Source organism: Nelumbo lutea, chromosome 6, assembly GCF_056320005.1.
Source record: "Nelumbo lutea isolate HS-2025 chromosome 6, American lotus-T2T, whole genome shotgun sequence".
Lineage (NCBI taxonomy): Eukaryota > Viridiplantae > Streptophyta > Magnoliopsida > Proteales > Nelumbonaceae > Nelumbo > Nelumbo lutea.
This window is the reverse complement of record NC_142689.1, coordinates 50,890,267-50,914,349: the sequence shown is the minus strand read 5'-3', so window position 1 is coordinate 50,914,349 and position 24,083 is coordinate 50,890,267. Positions and strand designations below refer to the sequence as shown.

The 24,083-nt window shown below is 34.4% G+C and overlaps 1 long non-coding RNA gene and 1 other non-coding gene across 2 annotated transcripts; both read right to left on the bottom strand.

The window, feature by feature from the left end:
• Positions 1-883: 883 nt before the first annotated feature.
• Positions 884-24,083, bottom strand: LOC148848869 (uncharacterized). The gene is made up of 2 exons (XR_016101138.1): positions 23,409-24,083; positions 884-1,406 (listed from the first exon to the last, which is right to left on the bottom strand). It is a non-coding gene; the product is annotated as an uncharacterized LOC148848869 (long non-coding RNA).
• On the bottom strand, positions 13,808-13,914 carry LOC148848870 (small nucleolar RNA R71). Its single transcript, XR_016101605.1, has one exon. It is a non-coding gene; the product is annotated as a small nucleolar RNA R71 (small nucleolar RNA).

Sequence of the window (24,083 nt, the reverse complement as noted above, 5' to 3'; positions counted from 1 at the left end):
TGAGGGTTGGTTTGGCATAACCCATCATAGTCCTTTGCTCGGCCATCTTTGTACTTTCAGCTTTCCCTAGCTTTCCCATGCTTAGAAGCTCTAAGGCGACGGTGGAGAGTTCGTTCAATCTCTAGATCATAGATGATGTTCTCCTTTTCACTTCTACGTGTCATAAACTGAACAAGTCAAAGTCATAAAGATACTAATACACACATATCATGAACATATTGTACAAAATCATATTAACAATAGTAGATGGTTCCTAATATTGTTGTGATAATCCCCGGCAAAGGTGCCAAAAACATGATGTGTTTAGAAGTCACTAGCAAGTGCACTAGCCGATCAAGTAATATAATGATGAGTAAAGTATCGTTCCCATAGGGATTAATCCAACAACTACTAGTACTAAATCAGCCTTTTGTTATCTGACAATCTGAAAGGTTTAACAAAGAAAAACTTAACTCCTAATTAGCAAATTATCCTAAGTATTCTTAGATCAAACCGCCTTTAATGATGAGAGGAATTGCTTCACGAAAATACTAGCAAAACCGGTTCAGAAATTATACCATTAAGATATCCAACCAAAGTTGAATTCAGTCATGGGTTGGCTAATTCCTAATCGTATGAGCAGTCTCTCTAGAGCACAGCCCACTCTATCTATGAGCAACAATTCCTATATTTCTATCAAGAATTTAATCGCCATAGATGCATTAAGGACAAAGAATTCGAAGGAAATCAATTCTTGCTGAATGAATGCCAAATGAATCATGCATATTATCTCTAAGATACATTCAATCCATTTTATTGATCAGTTGATCTGATTACCTAAACCTTTTCTCAAGCAATTTATGTAATCCAAGAAACAAGAACAGTTCGGCCAAAACTACTCTTATAATCGAAAATCCTAATCAAGAAATCCCAAGACTGGATCACTATCAATTGGATTAGCTTAAAAGATTAATTACAAATTTGAATTAACATCCATCATGGTTCACATAATAGAAAGAAAAAAAGATTCAACAAAGAAAAACCATTAAACCCTAATTGAATCTAGGTTACCAAATTCGTAGAATCAAAGAAGAAGACAACTTAGGATTTCTACATCAATCTTCGATCTCCTCTTCAATTCGCATTCAACAGCCTTGTGATCCTTCTCCTAGCACTTTCCCTTTCGTTCTTGTGTCAAGGGGTTGAACCCTAATTTCTTCTCTTTCTTTTTCTTTTGTACTTTTCTTTTTCAGCCTTTGGATTAGAGTCTTCCTTTCTAATTCTGCTAAAGTCAGCCGCCCTTTGGAGCCTCCCATAGGGCTGCTGTTGGGCCTTTCTCCTTGGTGGGCCGAAGTCCTCCTCCCCTTGGTGCCATCTCACCAGGTATTATGTTTTCTTAACCTTATGTTGTCCCAATTCCCAATTTCCTGAAATTCAGCTCAATTATTGTAAAAACCATTAAGAATCATCATCAAAACAATAAATAAAGAAATAAAACACATCAGTGATTTCAAGATTTCAAGCAGAATGGGTGCGTTACAGAAGTTGGAAAAATGCCATTTTCTCCTCTTTTTCTCTGTTTTGGGGCCTCTCTTAGATTTCCTTTTCTCCCTCTCTTCAGTCCCCCCCCCCCCCCCTTCAAGCTCGAGCTGGGCCTCTATTTATAGAGAAAATGGAGGGAGATGGGTTTGAAATTCACTCAATTATAGTGTTTGTGACCAAGCAGAGTTCTTTCACTAAAATAGGCAAAGATTCTTCAAAGAAATAGGTGTCCAGTCAAGCTTTCCTGTTTGGTGAAACATTTTCTTTGATTTGGGGGTGGTTTTCATGTGTTTTGTGCGGCAAATGGGAGTTGAGGGCATGTCCATCATGGCTGTCTCATATTCGGGGCTGTTAGTGGCAGAAAATATAAATTTGATGAACTTTTAAATGTTATTTTGTCTTTTCTTGGTTTTAAGTAGGATCTGTTTGGTAAGCTTTTTAAGCCTATTTGGCTCTGTTTCATTGGTCCAAGTGTTTTAATGGGTCAAGAATGGGTTCGACATCAGCCATCACCCTTTAAGGCTTCAGGTTGAGCCAGATGATGTAACAATTTAATTCGGTTCATCGAAATGGTATCTTTCTAGTTTAACGGTCAAATTGGTGAATTAGGATGTGAAATTTGGTGTGATGGGATTTTTTGAATCTCTGAGCGTAGTGGTGAGGTATGACCAGACAAATAGGGCTGGAATGATTGAGATGTATGACTGACAAGTTTGGGTTAACAAGATTTGTTGAAATAAAATCTTTGTTTAGTGAAGGGTCAAACAGGGGAATTTTGGGATGAAATTTGGTGGGTTGGCACTTTTGATCATCCTGAATCTAATGGAAGTGATGGATCTTTGATCAGAGGTTTAGATTGATTGATTTAGTTCAGATCATGGTCTTAGCTTATGGTTTTCCAATCAACGAGAGGGCCCGGAAAGGAATCTTACTTTTTGGACGGTTAAATGGAGGTGTTTGGTTGTGAAATTTGACATGGTGGGGTTTTTTTGGGTATCTGAACATAGTGGTGAGGTCTGATGGGAGGTCAAACGGGTGAATATTGTACTACAATTTGGTGGGTAGGCTTGGATTAAGGGGAGGAGTCAAGTGGATGGTTCTGATATGAGAATATGGTCAATCTGGGTAATCATTCAGGGCCATCAGAATGGTATCATGATGTTTTTGTGATTGATCATCATAGATTTGTAGTGGGATTTGCTAATTTATTGTTTCCTAGTGATTTTGGGATGATTGATATGTTTGATTTTGGAGAAATTGGAATTTGAATGTCGCATATATTGGGGTCGTTAGAAAGGAAGTTGGCATGATAAATGGTGGATCTTTGTTGTTTAGTCCTAAAAATTGATGTGTTACTAAGTTGTAGTTTCTCAAGTATGGGGATAATGTTTGATTGGATGTCAATGTTCACCTCAAGGTTGTTACTTATCTTGTGAGTTGTGTTAGAGGAGGGTATTTTGGGTTTCGGAAAGTCTCAAGTTGATTTGGTTGTGTTTTTGAGTTTTTGGGGTCTAAGAGGAGGGTACAAAGAGGTAGGGTGAAGGGACAAAGCAAAAATTGGGTGCTAACAGCTGCCCCTCTTTGTTGGAGGTAGCAGGCTGCCGAACAACAAAGAATAAGAGCACATGAATATTTTTGTGAGGGCCTAGAGTTTGTAGGAGGGGATTTCGCTACTAGAACTCCAGTCAAGGTTGAAGTTGATGTAGTGCCAAACCTTTGTTTGGAAGGTGTTGTACCATCCCAAGCCTTGGAAGGCAATTGCAACTGTCAAGCAAAAATGAGAAAAAACATATTGGTGCCATCTAAAAATAGCTACCCTTAGTAGATGTTTGATTTTTGATCACTGCATGCATATGTTTTGAAGGATTTGATATTTTTATGTATGGGATGAAGCTTGTTACGTTTTTTTTATGGATTTCAAATTTTTTATTTGTTGGATGCCTATAGGTTGAGTTTGTGTGGGTTTGACCTTTTTTTTGTTGTGGCATTTGAATTGATGATTTTATGAAAGCCTACGAATTTTGATTTGATTTTTTTACCAATTTGGGCTTTTGATAATTGATGTTGAAGGTCGAATTTGTTATTAGATTCAAATGTTTGATGAAATTTTACTAAGTTCATATGGATTTTGGTTTTTGATTTGAGTTTTTTATAGGTCGTGATTTTGATTTAAATATTTGATGGATTTTAAATTTTGATTTGAATTTTCACAGGTTTTTATTTTTGAAAATATTTGATATTTGATGGACTTTGGCTTTTAATTTAAATTTTTATGGGTTTGATTTTTGAAAATATATGATTTTTTATGGGTTTTATTTGTTTTAAATATTTGATGGGCTTTGGCTTTTGATTAGCTACTTGATTTGAATATCCGTTGGTTTTTTTAGTTTTGATTTGAATTTTTATGGGTTTTGGTTATTGAAAATATTTGATGTTTTACGGGTTTTATTTGATTTAAATAGTAGATGAACTTTGGCTTTTGATTGGCTATTTGATTTGAATATTTAATGGTTTTTGACCTTTGACTTGGATTTTTATAGGTTTTGATTTTTTAATTTGATTGGAGTATTTGATGGATTTTGGCTTTTGATTGCCTATTTGATTTGAATATTTGATGCTTTTTGACCTTTGATTTGGATTTTTATGGGTTTTGATTTTTGAAATTTATTTGATTTGATGGATTTTGACTCTTGATTTGAATTAGTTGTTTGATTTATGGATTTAAAATATTTGATGGAAGTTTATTAATTTAATATGGATTTTGATTTTTTTTTATTTGAGTTTTTCATTTTTAAAAGTATTTGGTGGAAGTTTAATATGGATTTTGATTTTTGTTTTTACTTTTTATGGGTTTTGATTTTTGAAAATATTTTATTTTTGTTTTAGTTTTTATGGGTTTTAATTTTTGAAATCAGTTATTTAATTTAAATATTTATGGGAAAATATTTGATGGATTTTGATTTTGTTTCAGTTTTTATGGGTTTTAATTTTTGAAATCAGTTATTTAATTTAAATATTTGATGGAAGTTTATGGATTTTGATTTTTTTATTAGAGTTATTACGGGTTTTGATTTTTGAAAATATTTGATGAAAGTTTAATATTTGATGGAAATTTATGGATTTTGATTTTTTTTTGGTGTTTTTACGGGTTTTGATTTTTTATGTTTGATGTTGAAATCATTTTAGTAAACCATTTTGAAGACTTAACAAAGGTCTTGTGATTGCTATAGTGCATGTTGTCATTCTGATAGGTAATAAGATCCCTTCGTATTGGAGTTACTTGCGCATTAAAACTTTGATAATTCGAGCACTGAAAACTGTATGGTGCAATATGTATGGTGTTAAAGTAAGTCTAATGCCCCTAGTAATGGTTTGGATTTTTTAAGGGTGGTTTGAGGATAAGGTGGTCTAGTCACAACTCATCAAGCTTTCTGTACTTTTGGACATACTACCACACATTGGGGGTAAAAGAATTTTGAACTCTACAATTGATTTTAGGAGTGATCGAACTAAAAGTATTTTTTTTCTTTTGCGATTTTTTTTCGAATTATACCATGTGAATGCCTTTGATTGACTTCAAGATTTTGCATGAAGGCAAGCCACACAAGGTGATTTATTTTGATGGTTTTCAATGGGTAAGAGATTGGAAACTTGTGACGAGCAAGGAAAAGACCCCAAAAAAGCAAAAACAAAAGAAAATAACAAGGGGCTTGTTAAATGCTAGACGAGTGCGATTAGGTGTGACAGAGGGTGCAATTAGGTGCGATAAGACTGAAGTACAATGCGATGGGTAGGTTCCAACGTGTGACGAGCAAGATGTGATGAGCAAGAAGAAGGTGTGCTATGATAGAGGGTGCGGTGTGATAACCAGCATGGGGAGGGTAGATGGATGCGATTAGGTGCGATAGGACTGAAGTACAATGCGATGGGTAGGTTCCAAGGTGTAATGAGCAAGAAGAAGGTGCGATGAGTAGCTTTTGAGTTGCAATGAGATTGAACTAAGCTGTGACTTTGAGCTTCTAGGGTGTGATGAGGTTGATTTGAGTTGCGATAAGGTTGATCAGAGTTGCGATTTTGGGCTTCTGGGTTGCAATGAGGTTGATCTGAGTTGCGATGAGGTTGAACTAAGTTGCGATGAGGTTGATCTAAGTTGCGATTTTGGGCTTCTGGGTTTCGATGAGAGTGAACTGAGTTGCGATTTTGAGCTTTTGGGTCGCGATGAGCATGAATGAGGGTGTGATTTTAGACTTTAAGGTTGTGATGATGCTCTAAGGAAGTGCGATTTTGGACTTCTGGGTTGCGATGAGGCTCTAAGGAAGTGCAATTTCAGACTTCTAGGTTGTGATGAGGCTCTAAGGAAGTGCGATTTTGGACTTCTGGGTTCAGAAGAGGTTGAAAGGAATTGTGATTTTAGACTTCTGGGTTGCGATGAGCATGAATGGGGGTGTGATTTTAGATTTTAATGTTGTGATAGAGATGAAATGAGGTACGATTTTGAAGAAGTGTTTTAGGTGAGACCATGGTTGCGATTTCGACAAAGGTATGGTTCTGGGTGAAGCTTCAAGTGTAATTTTGGAATGGAATGGCTTTGGGTGATTATGCTGGGAAGGTCTATCACGCCCATCTTTCTTGAGGTGCGATTTTGAATCACAAACCAGCAAGCTTTAAACTTACCAACACAAAATAAAAAGAATGAAACTAAATCTGAACAACACCCCATAAAGGTTCTAGTTGTCCCCAGTAGTGTCTCCATCTATAAGCTCCGAGAAGTTCATGGCCGGCTCAAAGGAGTTGGAGTCGCCACCCATTTTTTAGAGGAATTGGGCCCTCATTTTTAGGTTTGAAAATCTTGATTTTAGTATTCGATAGTGACTCTGTCCTTCATGGAAAAGGCACAGAACCAAGAGATTTTGGGATCTAAGGATTGGGAGAAGGAAGATATTAGGCACCCCTCTCTCCAAGCTGTTGTAGCAGCCCAAAACGAGAGTTATTCAGGTTCAGTTTCTTTCTAAGGAAAGGAAATGGTTGTAGGAATTTCTTAAATTTAGAGGAATATGCTTTCACCTTCTCTTAAGACCAATTTTGAGGTGATGTTATTGGGTCTTAGGTATTGATTTCCCTAAGACCCTCACCTCTCTGCCTCTATTCTCAGTTAAGAAGAAATTGAAACCGATGGTTCTCCAACATTTTAGAACTTCAAGTAACCCAGAAAAAAAAAAAAAAAGCATACCTTTCGTATGTACCTTGATGGGAGTTTTCCGGCAGCTAGGTACTTCAAATGAAACTTGGGCTGAGCATTTCTAGTGTGATGTTTGGGAGTCAGGGGGTGAGGCTTGAGCTTGGCATCAGGGATTTCAGGATTTCAAGCAGAATGAGTACGTTAAAGAAGTTGGAAAATTGCCATTTTCTCCTCTTTTTTTCCTTTCTAAGGCCTCTCTTAGGTTTCCTTTTCTCCCTCTCTTCAGTCCCCCCCTTCAAGCTCAAGCTGGACCTCTATTTATAGAGAAAATGGAGCGAGATGGGTCTGAAATTCGCTCAGCTATAGTGTTTGTGACTGAGCAAAGTTCTTTCACTAAAATAGGCAAAGATTCTTCAAAGAAATAGGTGCCCAGTCAAGCTTTCCTGTTTGGTGAAATGTTTTCTTTGATTTGGGGGTGGTTTATGGGTTTTGTGCAGCGAGTGGGAGCTGAAGGCGTATCTGTCATGGCAGTCTCGTATTCGGGGCTGTTAGTGGCAGAAAATGTAAATTTGATGAAGTTTTAAATTTTATTTTATCTTTTCTTGGTTTTAAGTAGGGTTTGTTTGGTATTTTGAGCTTTTTAAGCCTATTAGACTTTGTTTCATTGGTCCAAGTGTTCTAATGGGTCAAGAATGGGCCTGACATCAGCCATCACCCTTTTAAGGCTTCAGGTTGGGCCGGATGACGTGACAATTTAATCTAGTGCATCAAAATGGTATCTTTCTAGTTTAATGGTCAATTGGGTGAATTAGAATGCGAAATTTGGCATATTGGGGTTTTTTGAGTCTCTGAACACGGTGGTGAGGTCTGATCGGACAAAAAGGGCCAGGATGATTGAGATCTATGTCTGACAAGTTTGGGTCAATGAGATTTGCTAAAATAGAATCTTTGTTTGATGAAGGGTCAAACGAGGGAATTATGAGATGAAATTTGGTGGGTTGGAACTTTTGATAGTCTTGAGTCTAGTGGAAGTGATGGATCTTTGATCAGAGGTATAGATTAATTGATTTAGTTCATATCATGGTCTTAGCTTATGGTTTTCCAATCAACGAGAGGGCCCAAAATGAAATCCTACTTTTTCAATCGTCAAATGGAGATGTTTTGTCATGAAATTTGACATGTTGTGGTTTTTCTGGGTCTTTGAACATAGTGGTGAAGTTTGATTGGTCATATGAAGTTGGGATAATGGATGGTAAGCTCTAATTAAAGAGATTTGCTAAAATAGGATCTTGGCTTGATGGAAGGTTAAACAGGTCAATTTTGTACTACAATTTGGTGGGTAGGCATGGATTGAGGGGAGGAGTCAAGTGGATGGTTCTGATCTGAGAAAGATATGGTCAATCTGGGTAATCATTCAGGGCCATTAGAATGGAATCTTGATGTTTTTGCGATTGCTCATCGTAAATTTGTAGTGAGATTTGCTAGTCGATTGCTTCCTAGTGATTTTGGTGTAATGGATATGTTTGATTTTGTAGGAGTTGGAATTTGAATGTCGTATAGATCGAGGTCATTAGAAAGGAAGTTGGCGTGATGATTGGTGGATCTTTGTCATTTAGTCATGAAAATTGATGTGTAACTAAGTTATAGTTTCTCAAGTCTGGGAATGATGTCTGATCGGATGCTAATGTTGACCTCAAGGTTGTTACTTGTCTTATGGATTGTGTCAGAGTAGGGTATTTTGAGTATTGGAAAGTATAAAGTTTATCTGGTTGTGTTTTTGAGTTTTTAGAGTCTAAGAGAAGTGTACAAAGAGATAGGGTGAAGGGACCGAGCAAAAATTGGGTGCTAACACCAGCATTTATTGGTTTCATGTCCTAGTCCTTGATGGTAGGCACTGTGAGCCTTCTAGTTGAAATTCTTTGGATCTGCATGAGGCTTCCAAGGATGGGCAAAAGTTTAGAAGATTGGCAAGGTAGAGGACTGAACTTCTTCACTTCTTTCTTGGATGGTTGAGGCGGTGGCATAGAATTCGAAACAAAAACTGGTGGTTTTGCTCCTATGCGGGAGATTAGAAATCAACTTTCAAGGTTAATAGGCTCACTTCTTTTTGAAGTTCTTCGATCTCTTGTTGGATTTTGTCTTGATCTCTGATAGGTGTAGTCATCTTTCTTGTTAGGAGCATTAGACTTCAAATGGAATGCAAACATGCATGGAATGAATGCAAAGGTGATGCAAGCAATGCCTAGACTATTTGGGTTGGTACCCAGAGGGTGTCTGGGTGGTAACCTAGGGTTTTAGGTGTATTTGAGGGTCCTAAGGTTTTATTATTTTATTTGGTTATCCGAGTTGTACCCAAGCACCAATGCCCAGGCTGCCTATGCACCCCTTGTAAGGGATCAAACTAGTCGTTGTTCTTAAATTTGATTACATATTTTAGTTATGTTTTAAGGGATATTCTCTAATATTGATTAGATCTTGGATGCTGACTTTGAGAAAAGTGCAACTATTCATCGAGTTCCTCAGTCCTTGAGGCTCTTTGGTAGGGGATTAGGAATTGGCATAGGTGATAAAGTGTTAGATATCTACTCTTGATCGGTTGTGGAAGCAATTGAGACTGCAGAGGGAGGGAAGCGAATCATTTCTTTACAGTTAAAGTTTGACATTTATGAGTTAAAGAGGAAGGTTAATGTATGGTAGCAACTGCAGTAGGTTCTTCGATAATAGGTGAATTCTCTTGTCCTTAACTCCCCATTTGATGCATGCACCAGCCCTTTGCAATTGATGAAAATCTTGGAAAACTTCTCCTATGTCTCTCTAAGGTGTTTTAGATCATCAAAATGTTCACCAATTTGCTCCATGTCTTCCGAGTGTCTAGGTTGAACTGGGTATACCAATCCAAAGTGGCTCCTTATAGGCTCTTAAATTCAAGCTGAGACATGTCCATACAATAAAGGAGGATGTGAGCTCTAGATCCTTGTCAAGGTTAGGGTGAGGAGATAAAGCATAGAACTCAATTATTTCTTCTGGTTGGGATGTTTGTAAGTCCTTCAAGTCTTCCTTCATCCTAGCCAATTCTTCTTGGTAGGGCACAATTAACAAATTTTGCTCGGTGAGAGGTTGATGAGAGGCTTGCTCCATGATGATCCTAAAAGGGTTCTTTTTAGTTTAAGAGGGATTTGGACCTTCGTTTGATTTGTGTTGATGTTTTAAAGTTGGTTGTCTAAAGGGCCTATATTATTGGTTCTGTAAAGGTACCAATCTAGGTTGTAGGCATCTAACGAGTGGGAATAAATTGGTGTGGGCTAAGGACTAGTTCTAGGGATGCAACATGCGATGACATGCGATATGCTCATGCAAATAATGAAGTGTGGGGAAAAACAATGGAAGACTATGACAAACCGACCTGCGCTTAGTATGCACCTAGGGTTATTGAGGCTATTATGACTTGGCTAACTAGATATTGGATCCTAAGCAAGAACGGGTCGAGGTTAAACTTGACTTGCGAGGGTGTAGGGTGCTTTGGGTGATGTTGAGGTAATAGACTTGGTGTGAAGTGCTAGGGTTGTTAATTCTATGGTGGCTACTGATTGAATGAGTCCTAAGAAGGCTAGATGTGTAGGTGATTAGATAGGATGTCTTCCTTGGAGTGGGTCAAGGGAACCTAGCAAGGATGTGAAAGAAAGAAAGAATCTATGGTCAACTGGAATAGGTCATGCAAGGGGAATGCCTTAAATTAGTGGACCTCCATCGAAAATTAAAAGAAAAAGCATTTATAAAGTAAAAACTAAGGTTGAACTTGAAGTTGGAAAACAAATACAATGTTTAAAGAAACATTGAAAAATATTTTGGGGTTTGAGGAATTCGATTAAGATTTGAAAGATTATTCATGGACTTTGGTATTTTCTCAATCTTGTGGAATATTGATTCTCGCAATTGACTTGAAATTATGTGAGTTAGGATTCAATAAAGAGGCTTTATTTGATAATTGTGAGCGTTGGAAAATGGGCTCACTTGCCACTTTGGCTAAAAATGGAGTCGCCACCCATCAGTTTAGGAACCAGAGATGATGGGACCTTCGAAAATGAGCTTTAATTTTAATAGTGATCTAAAACCCAAGGCACCAGTCCAAACTAGTCCAGGTAAGACTAGGATGGGAGAGGGAAAGGGTTAGGCACCCCTCTCCCGAGTCCAATAGGTGGGGCCCACATGTTGATTTCGAATAATCATAAACACAAGATAGATGATTATTCAATGAATCAAACCAACAAATAACAAAGCATCACAAGAGAAACACCATGGTCATATTTTATTATATACTAGCGAGGACCCGTGAGATGCACGAGTGTGAACATCGGAAAAACCGGCTCACTTGCCACTTGGGCTGGAAATGGAGCTGCCATCCATCAATTTAGGAACTAGAGGTGATCATGATGGGACCTCCAGGAATGATTTTCAAAAAGCATTTTTATTTTTGTAGTGACTCCAAAGCCTAAGTCACTGGTTAAACCAATCCGGGTAGGTCTCAAATGGGAGAGGGAAGGGGTTAGGCACCCCTCTCCTGGATCAAATAGATGGGGCCCATATAGGGCTCATTGGCACTTTAATGCAAATCAAGAGCAACTAGCAATCTACCTTAAGCCAAAGACAACTAACTAACAAGAACAAGATTATGACAAAAGAAAATTTTATAACTTATCATGACTGTATTGAATAGAAAGAAAATATGAATGTCCTCTTTTAGATGGAAGGTTTTGCATAAAACAAAATAGTGTAAAATGAAGTAAAAAAAAAAAAGAAAAGAAAAGCAAAAGAAAATCAAATTGGTGAAGTCGAATGATACATGAGATGTATAAGAAAAGCAAGTCAACCTAAAAAAAAATTCTGAAATTAAAAGGAAGATAACACTCAATCAGCTTATACCCTATTACCTGAAATGAATAATCAGTTTTCTGTCGAAGCATCCCCAGAGTAATTTTCAAACCATTGATTAAACTGAGCAACCAAATCAGAGATAACAACAGTAAAAGAAAATGAATAACCAGATGATGAGAATGCAAAATATCATATTTTTCTCCCTTAATTTTGAGTCTTTTATACTTATTTAGTGCATAAATGGACTCATTATTCTTATATTTTGATTTAGGGCACAAATGGAGGCGTTAAGTGAAAAACAAAGCTAATCGGGTAATTCTGGACAGTTTCAACACCATATCGTAATTTGGGCATAACTCTCTCATCTGAACTCCTATTTCGATGCTTCAAGATGCGTTGGAACGATAAGGAAAAGATCTAAAACTTTTATCTTTTGAATTTTAATAGATACTAAATTCATCGAGGTCGAAATTGGGCCCAAAGTACTTGAAACCGCACTGCTGACGTGCTGGAAACGTTCCTTAGTCTTCAAGTTTTCATATGCGAAATCACCACTCTCCCACTTACATTAGAACTTTGTTTTAGATTATTTTTTATTTTTTTCTTAATAATTCAGAATTGGAGACTGTTATCTAGAGAAATTTTAGGAGATTTTGTAGGTTTCTCTTGGGGAATGGAAAGTAGAGAGAAAAGAAAAGAAGAGAAGGAAAAACAAGAAAGAAGACAATCAGACCTAGGCTACTGCACCTCTCTTCTCTTCTCTTCTCTCTTCTCTGATTTTTCTGGAGTTTTCACCATGACCATGCGTGGCTCAATTCTGATACTTGGTTTATGCTTTGAATATCGAATGTTCTTCTATGATCATGTTTATGATTGTTTCGTCTGATTGCTAGGAGGCCTACTAGTTTATTATTCGTTGCAATCTACTGCTAGGTTAAATATCAGATCCATAATGTTTGATCCCTCTAATCTGCAAAGCAACTAGGGTTTAATGATTTGCTACATCAGAAATTGTTAGATCTTAGGAAGAACACTCGACTGAATTAAATGCAACCACTTGTGCTTGTGTTGTTTAGCTTCATCGATCTCTAATGCTTAAGGCTACTGTTGGATTAAATCTTTAACGCTAGTTTAGGGATTGTTTAGTAGTAAGGGTTAAGTGAATCACTTGTTTTCTGATTAACTGTGATTAGGGAGATATAGGAAAATAATTCCTATGATGAATATTCAAAGTCTGATTTGATATATTTTGCATCGATGAGCAGTAGTGAAATTTTGATAGTGGATGTCGACTTAGACCAAGACTCGTTCTTTTGATTAATTTCAGTACTTTGATTTGCATTGTTTCTCATTTGATTTTCTTTCTTTTTAATTCTGGTTTTCGTTACATACAAACCCCCCCTCCATCTTTGTTCACGCAGCACAAAAACTAGGCTAGATACTCTCTGTGGGAACGATCCTTACTCGCACTACTGCATTTGTTTTAGGAGTAAATGTTTTATTTTTGCATGCCTATGACAACACGCCAAATTTTGGCGTCGTTGATGGGGAGTTTTTCTAGTCAATTTTTGTGCATATTGTGATCATTGTTTTGTTCTTGAAACTTTTGAAAAAAAAATTAGATATCACTTTGATTGTTTGTGTTTTAGCGTAGAATATTTTTTTGTTTTATTTATTTATTTATTTATTTTCATCACTCTAGATTTTTTTTTATGATATGTCGTTCATGGTTTATTAGGGTTTCCTTGATTTATGCCTATAACTCGGTTTTTAAGGAGGGAAGCTCGAAGTCATTCTAAAGAGAATGATTCTGTTTTTGATTCCCTATTTGTTAGTAGTTCTGATTTGAGAGAGGAGGAAATCATGGCTGGAAATCAAACTCTGAAAGAGCTTGCCACCCCTGATTTGAATCAACAACCCTTCTACATAACATTTCTTGCTTTAGATGCTAATGCTACTTCTGAATTAAAATCTGGACTGATACATCTCTTGCCCACTTTTCATGGTCTTATAGGTGAGGATCCTCACAAGCATTTGAAGGAGTTTCATGTGGTATGCACGAGTATGAAACCCACGGGAGTGACTGAAAAACAAATTAAATTAAGAGTCTTTTTGTTTTCTTTGAAGGATTTGACTAAGGATTGACTCTATTATCTACCCTCCAGGAGTATTACCACATGGAACGAGATGAATAGGCTACTTTTGGAGAAATATTTTCCAACTTCAAGGGTGGCCAATATTAGAAAAGAAATTTGTAGTGTAAGGCAGTACAACGGGGAGTCCTTACATGAATACTGGGAACATTTTAAAAAATTATGTGCAAGCTACCCCCATCATCAAATCAGCGAGCAGCTACTCATCCAGTATTTCTATGAGGGTCTTCAACCCACTGATAGGAGCATGATTGATGCTACTAGTGGAGGAGCTTTAGTGGACAAAACTCCTAAGGCCATGAGAAACTTGATTGCAAATATGGCGGCCAATTCTCAACAATTTGGCTCTAGGCTTGACCCTCCATCAAAGCATGTTAATGAGGTAAATCTCTCTTCCCTTGAACAATAAATTGCGAGTCTAACTTCTCTTGTTCATCAAATGGCTGCAGGTAATATGCAAATGGTGAAGGCTTGTGGGATTTGTTCGGTAGTAGGGCATCCAACCGATATGTGTCCAACTCTTCAAGAGGAGCCCATTGAGCAAGTGAATGCGGCAGGTGGATTTTCGGGGCAACCGCAAAGGAAGTATGGTCCCTATTCGAGCACATATAGTCTAGGATGGAGGGATCACCCCAATCTCAGCTATAGGAATCCACACAACCGCCCGAGTTTCCAGCAATATTAGCTGTACCCCCCTAGACAACAGTAGCCCAAACTTCTAATTCTGGTATGCCTTTAGAGGATATTGTTAAATCTCTTGCCACTAATACTTTGCAATTTCAGCAGGAGACGAGGGCCAGTATCCAATGTTTGGACAATCAGATGGTCCAGATGGCAACTGCAATTAGTCGGTTAGAGGTGCGGAGTTCAGGGAAATTACCCTCTCAAATGATAGTGAATCCAAGAGAAAATGTATGTGCAATCATTTTGAGAAGTGGCAAGGAGGTTGAAACTCCAACAAAGGAAGCCCCTGCATCGTCAAAGCAAGAAAAGGAGAAAGACATCATTCCCAATGACGATGAAGTACCCAAGCGTAAGTTTCCACCTCTTTCTGATTCTCTGGTACCTCTTTTGCCTAATGCTTTTGAAAGGGTTGAGAGATCCATCCCATGGACGCCCAAAGATTGCGGAATAAGGGGCAAATTTCAAAAATTTTTCTCTCCCTTCAACTGGGAGTCACATTTCCTATTTAGAAAATCATATTTTCAAGGATCAATCTTGAACCTTAAACTGAACCAGATCTGAACCAAAAGGAATGGGAGAGAATAATACCTGATACGGAGAAGTAATATCTCCCAACGAAGGTGTTCACGCCCAAGGAAGGATCCAAAGACTGCTCCCACTGAAGATGGCGCAGTGCAGGATGGAGCAGAATTAGCAGTGTTCTTCCCCAAGAACTCTGTCCTTCACAAGAAACAGTAGGATGGAACGTGAGCACAGTTTCCCTTTTCAATCCTTTCTCAAAGAATTGATGTCAAGATCCAATCTTGACTTCTCCCACAACTGGAGATCGAACTGGCAAACAGGGCGGCAAGAGCAGGGAGGCGGCAAGAGAGTATTCGCAGGGTGCAGAATTCTCTCTTCTTGATTTCAGCACTAAAGAGGATCTGATGTGTTTCTTGGTCTCTCTCAAGGCTGCCACCCCCTCCTTTTTGTTACCTTGAAAAGATCAGCTCCTAATCCCATTAGGAGGTGCTTATCCAAATAATATTTGGATCAGCCCTCTCTTCTAGTGATAAGGTTAAAACCTTATCTTATCTGCAGATTAGATTAGCTTTATCCTAATTCCATTAGGAGGTTTCTAGATCTGAATCACATTCAGATCTGGACTCTCTGAGTGGATAGGGTTAAGACCCTATCCTATCTGCTAATCTATCTCAGAATTCGCCCCTTTAATTAACTAAATAAATAGCCCAATTCGAAATGGGCTTTAGGCCCATTAAGCTTATGTGCTCACTTAACCTTCCTAATTGCTACCCAGTTGAGCTTCCTTGTATGGCGTGGGACCCAAGCATTGATCTACACATCAGTCACATGGGTTCGGCCCAGCCTTTGTTACAAGGCCTGGTCAAATACACTGTTAAAGACAGTGCACCCCCTGAAACCCATCGAATGGGCTCTATGGGCCCAACACTTACCCTAAGTGGTCCCTGGGCCAAGCCACCTTGTAACACCCAAGGACTGTGGGCAGATGCAAGATTAGCCCATCAGGTATTATCCTCAATGGTCTTACACTTAACCTCTCAGCCCATAATGATCATACACTACCCGACAAGAGATGACCTCTCCCTCGACTGCAAGGAACAGTGTTGCACTCTCCACTTATACGGATCCTGGGAATTAAAACCTTTTGCAAACATTTTAGAAACCATAATATATATACTTTTATATCTCATATAAAATATACTTTGCAAAACAAATCTCAACGGTTGAAATCGGCTGCCGGCAGTCTTGGTTTCCAATAGTGAGAGTGCATCCCCGATCATTACCTTTGTCCGACAAAGGGGCTAATCCTGTCACTATGATCACCCACTCAGATGAATTCTCGGATTGTCACAACATACCCAGGTTTTGACCCCCGCTAAGGATCTCACTGATTGGTACATCAAAGACAGTCTGATCCAATACCTAGTGTAGTATCATAATCGAGTCTAGGGGTCGGGTGTAACTTTTCAGTTTTTCTCATCAATCTCCAAGGTCCAGGGCAATACTGGAAATCTGGTCCAGTTCAAAGATTCAATTAATCCCACACTGTATGTGCCTAGGGTCTCACCCCGGTAGCTGAAACAAGCCACCCCAACTGACTTGGTGGCACCGCAGTGTCAGCCTTGTCAGGATAGGTCTCCCCAGACCGACCCACTGGCTGTGAACATTCTAAACTAACACGAGTCTCAATAAGTGTCCAGTTTAAGGGTATTACACAGAAACATACCAAGGGAACATGAATCAAATATGTACTTTTATTCATTTACAATAAACTTATAAAGTACATCAATTTTGATTGAAGCTAAGGGCATACAAAACTGTCTAACAGCTTTGGCATAACCTAGAAAAGATGAGCAGTTTAAAGATTTTTATGAAACTTTTCATAGATGCGAGGTAAATATTCCCCTTTTATATGCTATTAAACAAGTACCTCATTATGCCGTATTCCTGAAAGAACTGTGTACACATAAGAGGAAACAAAAATTGAAAGGATGTGAGAAGGTGAGAGTAGGGGAGAATGTTTCCACGGTCATTCAAAGAAAACTCCCTGAAAAGTGCAAAAATCCAGGTATGTTTACTCTTCCTTGCACGATAGGTAACACTAGAATTGAGAATGTCATGTTAGGCTTAAGAGCTTCCATCAATATCATGCCATATTCTATATATGCTTCTTTAAAACTTGGACCTTTGAATAAAACTGGTGTTGTGATTCAATTGGTTAATAGATCTAATTCCTATCCTAAGGGTGTAGTTGAGGATGTTCTTGTGAGAGTAAATGATTTGGTTTTCTCTGTTGATTTATACGTGCTTGATATGGATAATGGTGATCGAACCACTCCTATTTTGCTAGGAAGACCATTCTTAAAGACATCCAAGACTAAGATAGATGTTCAAAGTGGCACACTCACCATGGAAGTTGATGGTAAAATTGTTAAGTTTAATATTTATGATGCCATGAAATATCCTACTGATGATAATCATGTTCATTCTATTGATGTGATTGATTCTTTAGCACAGGAAGTCTTTGAACTTGATGGGAAAGATGGATTGGAAATTTCCATTAATAAGCATCCTGAGAAAGTGGAGTTAACCTTGAGTTCTAATTTGCAAGAAACTGTTGCAGCATTGAATAATTCTCTGGAGTTACAATAGTCATGTAATGTTCCTTATATTACGCTACCAATTTCTAATGGGAGACCTTTACCCTCTGTTTTGCAGGCCCCTATTCCAGATTTGAAGCCTCTCCCCAGTCACCTCAAGTATGTGTTTCTTGGAGATGGAGAGACGTTACCAGTGATCATCTCCAGTTGCCTTAGCACACCACAAGAAAAAAGCTCGTGTAGGTCCTTAAGGAGCATAAGACGGCTATTAGATGGACGATTGCAGATATTGAATGAATCACCCCATCTAAATGCATGTATCGTATCCTACTTGAAGAGGGAGCAAAACCTTCCCGTCAACCACAAAGAATGCTGAACCCACCCATGATGGATGAAAGGGGAAAGCACCGGAAGTTGCAACTACAAGAGTTAGAGGAAATTCGCAATGATGCCTATGAGAGTGCAAGAATTTATAGGGAAAAGACGAAGGCTTTTCATGATAAAATGATCTCTAGGAAGGAGTTTAAAGTTGGTCAAAAAGTCCTTTTTTACCATTCATAGCTTCGTCTGTTTTCGGGTAAGTTGCATTGTCGTTGGATTGGACCATTTGTTGTTACTAATGTTTTTCCTCATGGTGCAGTTGAAATTCAAAGTTTAGCAACTTCCAAAGCGTTCAAGGTGAATGGCCATAGACTCAAGCATTTCTATGAAGGCTTCCAAGTAGAGAATGTGGAACAATCTGGAAAATCCACCCGTGAAGGCTTCCAAGCATTTCTAGTGAATGGCCATATACAATTGTTTTATATTTCTAACTTTTTAAATATGGGGAAATCTATGATACGGAAAAGAAATGATATGGAAAGAGTTTTGACCAATCAAAACCCACCTGTGAATTTTGATAAATACCACCGATTCGCTACAACGTTTATGATTCCAGTTTATTGGTTAGTTGTTTTTCAGGTATCATATCTTTTCCATATCATAGTCGAATCCTTTAAATAATTATTAATTATTTATACTTTATACTACTTTTAATAACTTTTTACAATAAAAAAACAATAATTTATTTCAACTAACTTGTTAATCGAACTGATGAAACCAACTAACTCGACCAACTCGACCCGAATTGCTTAGTTTCTAATATTTCTATTTGAAATTGGATTAGTTTCGCTATGGCCATTTGTAAATTGACCAAAATAGAATGACCCAATCATAGATATATAGTAATATTTTTATATTTTAAATATAATTTTTAATACGAGAAAGTTGGCCATTTTAATAATGTTAATGTCATTTTTGAAAATTTAAAATTAAGTTTTCAATTTAATATTTTAAACCAATTGAGCTAACCAATAATCAACCCAAACCAATACAACCTGATTTAGTTGGTTTTCACTAATGGTTAGTAGATTTTGGGTAACCAATTCCTCAACCTGACTATGTCGATTTGGTTAGCCAAATAGCCTACAACCGAGCTAAACCAGTCGTGATCAATGCTCCTAATTTCATTTAAATCAATATTTTAATCTCTGCTAAATAAAACTAGTTTAATATCCAATAACTATTAAAAAGTTATAGCGAAAATACATAATTATTGAAAATATATTGATAATGAAAATAAAATAAATAATTAATAAAAATAAAATAATTACAATAGTTACAAAATATACTAAAAAATTATATTAAGTTAGTGAACAAATATTGTAATATCAAATAATAGTTTAATCTCTAATAAATATCAATGAATAAAGTACAACAAAAAACAATAAAAAAATAAGTATAAAAAATTAAATCTAAAATGTTAAATAACAATAGTGTAATATCCAATAATTATTGAAAATATGTTTATCATAAATATCTATAAATAATTGCTGAAAATACAATAAATATTAATTTTAGCATAATAAATATATATTAAGATTTTAAAATTATTATTAATGAATGATATTTGTTTTGAAAGTTATTTTTCTGGAGTTATTAATTCATAAAAGTGAAATTGGTTGTTTAAAATTTTATTTAGCATTAAAATAATATCCTTATTTTAATTTTAGAATTTTCATTATTTATTGAATTTAATAATCTATAAAATTATAATTTATTCTATTATTACATAATTTCATTATTAATTTTGTAAAAATATTAAATTATTATTATTTTAAATATTATGTTATGTTTTTTATTTTATTGCATAATTTCGTTATTTTAACCATTTAAAATATAGTTATGTCAAGTATTTCGTTATTTAAATAATTAAATAATATTTAAAATATTTAAAAATACTCATTATTTGAATTTAAGATATTTAGTTATTGAAATATTTAAATAATTAAATGTTTTTCTATATTATTATTTATCTATTGTTAGTATTTTTATTATTTAAGATATTTAGTTATTGAAATATTGAAATAATATTTGATTTTTTAATGTTAAATTTCTTTTATTTGAATAAAATTTAATTTCAATAATCTGGAAAATCATAATTTATATTGTTAGTACATAATTTCGTGAAGAATTTTCTAAAAGTATATAACTATTAAAAATATGAATATTATTAAATCTATTATAATTATTTTTTGTGTTTTTAATAAATATTTTAAAGTTTGTACTATTATTACATAATTTCATTATTAATTTTGTAAAAATATTAAATTATTATTAATTTGAATATTATGTTATGATTATTTTATCTGAAGATTTATTTTTAGTTTATTGCATAATTTCTTTATTTTAAATATTTAAAATATAGTTATATTAAATATTTGGTTATTTAAAATATTTAGTTATTTAAATAATTAAATAATAAAAATATTAAAAAATAATCATTATTTGAATTTAATATGTTTAGTTATTAAAATATTTAAATAAGTAAATCTTTTTCTACGTAATTATTTAGCTATTTTTAGTATTTTATTATTTAAGATATTTAGTTATTGAAATATTGAAATAATATTTTATTTTTTTAATGTTCAATTTCAATTATTTGAATAACATTTAATTTGAATAATCTGGAAAATCATAATTTATATTGTTAGTACATAATTTTGTGATGAATTTTGTAAAAATATAAAATAATTAATAATATGAATATTATTAAATCTATTTTATTTTTTTGTGTTTTTAATTACTATTTTAAAGTTTATACTATTATTATATAATTACATTTTTTATTTTGTAAAAATATTAAATCATTATGAACTTGAATATTATGTTATGATTTTTTTATCTTAAGTTTGTTTTTTTTTTGTTTTATTATATAATTTCGTTACTTTAACTTTTTAAAATATAGTTATGTTAAATATTTCGTTATTTAAAATAAAGAGTTATTTAAATATTTAAATAATATATAAAATATTTAAAAAATACTCATTATTTTAATTTAAGGTATTTAGTTATTGAAATATTTAAATAATTAATTTTTTTATATAATTATTTCTCTATTTTCAGTATTTTATTATTTAAAATATTTAGTTATTGTAATATTTAAATAATATTTTATTTCTTAATGTTAAATTTCTATTATTTTCTATATAATTATTTTGAATAATCTAGAAAATCATAATTTATATCGTTAGTACATAATTTCGTGATGAATTTTGTAAAAATATAAAACTATTAATAATATGAATATTATTAAATCTATTATAATTATTTTTTGTGTTTTTATTAAATATTTCAAAGTCTGTACTATTATTACATAATTTCATTATTAATTTTTAAAAATATATAATTATTACTTTTCTGAATATTATGTTATGATTTTTTTATTTTAATTTTTTTATTTTATTGCATAATTTCGTTGGTTCTTTAAAAATGACATGGAATAAAAAAATAAAAAATTTAAAAAATGGAGAAAATTTCTTCACTGCCTTGTTTTAATATATAGTAGCGGGGGCCCGTGCGATGCATGGGATTTGTTAAGGAAAGCTAAACAATAAAACACATAAGAATATACAATTGTTTTATATTTCTAACTTTTTAAATAATGATTAATTATTTATATTTTATAATATTTTTAATAACTTTTTACAATACAAAAATAACAACAATTTATTTCAGCTAAGCTTGTTCATTGAACTTGTGAAATCAACCAACCTAACCAACTCAACCCAAATTGCTTAGTTTCTAATATTTTCGATTGAAATTGGGATTAGCTTCGATGTGGCCATTTTTAAATATAATTGTTTAATATGGGAAAGAGGGAAAATTCAAATATTTCTTAGTCTCAAATATTTTATATTATAAATTTATTTTTTAATAATGTTAATGTAATTTTTAAAATTTAAAATCAAGTTTTCAATGTAATCTTTTAAACCAATTGAGCAAACCGAAAATCAACCCAAACCAATACAACCCGATTTAGTTAGTTTTCACTAATGGTTAGTAAATTTTAGGTAACCAACTCTCCAACCTGACCATTTTGATTTGGTGGTCAAATAGCTTACAACCAAACTAAACCAAGCCGTGATCAGCATTCCTAATTTCATCTAAATTAATATTTTAATCTCTAACAAACAACAGCAGTTTAATATCCAATAATTATTAAAAATTTATAACGAAAATGCACAATAATTGAATTTAAGTTAGTCAATAAATATTGTAATCTCAAATAATAGTTTAATATCTAATAAATATCAATGAATAAAGTACAACAAAAATACAATAAATACAATGAGTATAATAAATTAAATTTAAAAATTTAAATAACAATAGTTCAATATCCAATAATTATTAAAAATTTTCTGTTAAATAACAAAACAAATATAGATTTATACATAATTATTGAACATATATTTATAAAAAACTATAAATAATTTCTAAAAATACAATAAATATTAATTTTAGTATATTAAATATTTAATAAGTATTGATTAAGATTTTAAAATCATTATTAATGAATATTAATTTTTTGAAAGTTATTTTTCTAGAATTATTAGTTGATATAAGTGAAATTGGTTATTGAAAATATTATTTAGTTATTTAAATAATATCCTTATTTAAATTTTATAATTTTAATTATTAATTTAATTTAATAATCTATAAAATTATATTTTATTTATTATTAAATAATTTCATTATTAATTTTGTAAAAAAATCATTATTAAGTTAGGAGATAAATACGAATTGGAGATGATTTAGGAGAAAGTGGGGGAGGTAGTTTTGGATAAATTTTAGGAGTAGATTGTTGGGGAAGGAGAGCATCTCATTGGTTCTTTAAAAAATGACATGGAATAAAAAAATAAAAAATTCAAAAAAAAGAGAAAATTTCTTGACCACTTTGTTTAAGGAGAAACACTCAAACAAGAGAGTATAATCTAACTGCTAGAAGGATTTGATTAAACATGCATGAAAGATATTGCTCAGTGGGATATTCATTTAAGGAGAAACACTCAAACAAGAGAGTATAATCTAACTACCAGAAGGATTTGATTAAACATGCATGAAAGATATTAACAAGAGAGAATACAAACCAACTAAACACTACAAAAGATTCAAATATTATAGGCCATACTAATTTCTAAAACAAATAAATAAATTAGGACAATTAATTGAACTATACTAACAGCTATTGCATTAATTTTTCCTAGCACGACGGGATTAATTCTAGAGGGAAGGTAGAATAAAATACAATCTGTGATAATGAAGAACGACAACAATAACAAGAGGAAATCTCAAGATTAATCACATGATTCACGAATGAAACAACTTATTCTCGTAACAAAGAAGAAGAAGAAAAAAATGAAATCCTAAGCCTAATCTGGGTTGGTACCAAGAGGTACCTAGGCTGAGTCAAACCATTCCCTCTACTCCCAACTACAGATGCTGATAAAATACCGAGAGGAAGAAAACCAGAACACACAGAATAAGAGGAGGAATTACCCAAGGAGAATGTGGCTTGAGGACTATCTGCACGGGAATACCAACGTTGTCGAGTTCAATCCAACATGATCAGACGGGGCTAACTTCAACTGAGTTTCAGTCTCCCAATCACCAGTGGTAGGTTTTTGGCGAATAATTTTCAAATAGGGGAGCTTGAGGAGGAGGGAGGCTTCAATTAACAACACTACTGAACAAGCTGACGATGAAGATAAAGACAGGAGAACCGATGATTAGACATGAAACGCTTCATTTGCACAGGGGGTTTTGTTCATATAGGAGCTTGCTCTGCATCTCCTTTGCTTCACGTTGACGATGGAATAGGCGATGAAGGAGAAAGGGATGTGGGGAGAGAAAGAAATGAATGAAGAGAATGGAGGAGGGGTTTTACAGGGTGAGAAGGAGCAATCGAAGGGGGTTCGTTCGCCGCCGCGTTGCCATGCTGCCGCTGTATTTCTAGGTTTGGATAAAGGAGGTGAACAATGCCGTTAGTGTTTGAGATTAGATCCGGTGGAAGAAGAAGAAGAAGAGAGAAGAGGAAAGAGAAAAAACCGAGAGAGAGAGAAGAATGAATGGGAGTCAATAGAAGCTGGAGGAAGAAGGAGATCCTTTGTTGCTTCACTGCTGGCTCGAGCGGAGAAAAGAATGAATAGTACTCCCCTTAATTTCCTCTAGATT